Raw genomic sequence first — 3,815 nt, forward strand, 5'->3', positions numbered from 1 at the left:
TTTGTGATCCCAGCTACTTGGCAGATAGATGTGAGGATCTTAGCCTCTGTTCAGCGCTCAGCAAAATTGATAACCTATGAGCAAAGTAACTAAATTGAAAAGGATTGTTCTAATGGTAGAATACTTGTTCTGCAAACAAAATATCTAAATTCATACTCATTTTCTAAAAGAAAAACGAAAAGAGAAGAAAGATAAAAAGAGAAAAGAGAGAAATAAAAGAAAGTAGAGAAGGGGGAGGAGAGAAGGGGAGGAAGGAGGGAAGGAAGGAAGGAGGATAAGAAGGAAGGAAGGAAGGAAGGAAGGAAAGAAGGAAGGAAGGAAGGAGGAAAAGAAAAGAAAGAAAGGGAGGAAGAAAGAAAGGGAGAGAGGTACAAATAAAAACCTCAGCATGTGGGCTGGGAAGGTGGCTCAGTGGTAGAACGCTTGCCTTGCATGCCTGAGGCCCTGGGTTCGATTCCTCAGCACCACATAAGCAAAAAGAAAAAAGCCGGAAGTGGCGCTGTGGCTCAAGTGGTAGAGCGCTCGCCTTGAGCTGAAGAGCTGAGGGACAGCGCCCAGGCCCAGAGTTCAGGCCCCACGACCGGACCCAAAAAAAAAAAAAAAACCCTCAGCATGTGTTAGATTTTAATAATGACTCCAAATCCTTTTAGATATAAATGCCATCATTTAATTCTCTGGAAAGGGACATTTTGTATCAAACCCTGTTGTAAGGCCATGGGACCCCCAAAAGACCATCAGAGACCACGACCAATGTGAAAAGCAAAAGAGTCCTTTATTTTCATGCTCAAGCTTGTTCCTCCATGCTCTAGGTAACTGGTGAGGGTAAGAGACCCCAAGCACAAAACCAGCACATCTTTTATAATATTGAAAAAACAAGTTTAGGAAATTTCCACACAAGCAGTTACATGATTGGTTTGAGGCCACCCTAACTGCACTGTCTTTTTTCTGAACTATTGGTAAGTTCTGTTCCTGGAACACTTGGGTAACTGTTCTGCTTTCTTAAGGGTGGGCAGGGTTGGTGGCAACCTGTGTTTTTTTTCTCTCTCTCTTGGTTACTCTGAGGACAGCTTAGCACAATATGGTGGCGTTAATCTTAAATTGGATTTACTTTGGCTCTTCATTCTCTCCTCTTCTAAAGCATCAGGGTCCAATCATGGTCCCCTAATTGGCACAGTCTTCTATATATACAGTTTGGTATAGGGGTCTCAGAATCAATAGATGGATTGTGCTGATTCTCTCTTTTACAAAGGACACCAGTCTACAAGGTCCAATTGTGAGTAACAAAATTAATCGTATCAAAGGCCCTAACATTTTCTTCCAGCAATCCTGACTCCATATTTCACAGCTAACAATTTTATACCAACTGTACTCCTAAGCTCCAATTTTAAGACATACTCATACTATTTGCTACATACTTAAACTTTCTGAGGTTTGTCTTCTTTACAAACATTTTAAGATGATCAGTACTTTTTAAATCCTTTCTTATCCAGAAGATACCAATTTTTCCCCAATTCATTTCTTAAGGCTTTCTTTACTACCCTCTTGTTCTTTAAAATTCCATAAGCTTTTTGTGGCTAGAGTTTAAAACTGCCCATTTTTCCTTTGACTTGTGGAACCAAGTTATCTCAGAAAGCCTCAATGCACTAGTGGGATGAAAAGCTTGCTAGATTTTAAGGCTAAGATTAGGTCTGTGTCTCATTTCTCTTACTACTTCCACTGATTAAAAAAATCTCTCCTTTATCTTTAAAACACACATAGGAGGAAGCAGGTTATTACCATACGAGAGCCAAACTAGGTGTGACCCTGAAGTGTCTAAGGCAAGACAGTGATATCCTTGCCCCCAATATCCACTGGGGGATTAGAAAGGGTTACTGGATATCACCAAAACAATGTCCCACAAGAGCTTAGTTTTAGCAGCTTTCAACCGGGAAGCAGTCTCAAATGATGGAATCAGGCAGGAGTTCAGTCGACATCTACCACTGTGGAGTTGGACTATGTGATGATGAGATTTCCTCCAGGTGACTGCCAGGCTGTTGTTGACCTTTACCCTGCAGTAGCATGGTCTCTTAGTGGTTCCAAGGGACTGTCACACCTTGTGCTGGGCTGCCAATTCATACACAGACTGGTTAAGGATACATTGCATAGGCTTGGCAGTCTGTGACCCCACTAGTTTTTAAGACTATTTAGACAATAATCCAGGACAATTTACCAAGATAACAACTGTTTAAACTTCAGTTTTTAATAAATCTAGGATTTCCTAGGCAGAAATAGAGGGCTCAGGTTTGTACTATTTTTTCCCATGCCTTTTCCTTCTGTCAATTTTACCACATTTTTAAAAAGGTGACTCTGGTCCCTTGTTCTTCAACGGGGAAGATGGGTGAAGATTCATCTTCTGTCATTTCTTTAAGCTGATTCAGGGTTGTTGATCCTACTAGCCAGGAACCTATAACCTTAGCCCATTTTACAAAGAGCTTACCAGGGTTAAATGTCATTAAGAACAATATTTTAACATTTTACAAATGCACAGACCTTTTTTTCTGGCTACAACAGTGGAGCTTATTTAGCACTCTGGTTTGTTAAAGCATCTTTCTGGATGGTTTAGGAATGTGATCTCTAGTAATCCTAACAATGTGAGAGTTAACTATGCAGCCCTTCAGACAGATATCAATAGCAACACACTTTCAGGTTTACAAACATTTTTCCTGAGCAGATGAATTTCATGTAGCTGGTTTCAGCTCAAAAGTTACTGCCAATTAGAGCTTTTGGCACATACAAGGTTGGGATCCAAACTATCCTCCATATTTCACAACCTTAGCTTTTTAGTACTATCACAGATGACCGACAAGTTCCTGGCGCTTACAAGGTAGATAGTCATAGACATTAGGCATGCTTACAATCTATCTTTCCATTACCTTCTGGCTCTGACCAATTTTTGAAGGGCCACACACTAATGACTCTAGGACCTGACATTATTTCTGCAATCCAAGCAGTGGCTTACAGTCTCTGGATGCTCCTCCATTGCTTTCGTCCCAGAAGTGTCTTCTCCGCACTGGGAAAAATGCCTCATTGGCATTTCTCTTAGTTGGTTGCTGGACTTGAACTCAGGGCCTGAGTGTTGTCCCTCAGCTCTACAGTTCAAGGTTAGCACACTGCCACTTTTGAATCCTAAAGCAACACTGCTTGCTCTTTCAGCTTTCTGCTGGCTGAGTAGAGGTCACATTCTCATAGGGACCTTTTTCTACTCGGGCTGGCTTCAAACCGGTTTGCAGATCAATGAGTTTCTTAAAGGCCACTTTACTCCAATTAAAAGCAACAAGGTGGTAAACATAGAAGTAGCTTTTAAGCATGTTCTTACCTGAAACATATTAAGTGCTAAAGTTACATGTGACAAACTTACAAGAATCCTCCCTCATTTTTGTGGGCCTGATGGGAACTGTTACCAAAAAAACCTATGAGAGCAAACTGAAATGGGAATTAAGCAATTATTTTGGTAATCCTAATTTTTCCTTTTTGCACTTTGAGGCAAATGTTTAGAACAAATTTACTTTTTAACTTTATATACAGAAATCAATTCCTAATTTGTAAGCCTCCTATTAATCTCTGTTTCAATATTCTATACATTTGGTTGCATTATGAAAAATCCCTTGAACTCTCGATGCTAGGTGTCACTCATTTCCTCTTGGATGCTTGTTTTAAAACAGATACACATTAAAACTTTTAAACTCAAATAACAAATTTTTTTAATGCAAAAATTGCAATCAACATCACTGTACGAAGAAGCTAGACATAACACCTTTATGCCTTAAAAAAATCCA

This window comes from Dipodomys merriami, unplaced genomic scaffold (genome assembly GCF_024711535.1).
Source record: "Dipodomys merriami isolate MVZ:Mamm:240054 unplaced genomic scaffold, mDipMer1.0.p SCAF_66, whole genome shotgun sequence".
NCBI classification, from domain to species: domain Eukaryota; kingdom Metazoa; phylum Chordata; class Mammalia; order Rodentia; family Heteromyidae; genus Dipodomys; species Dipodomys merriami.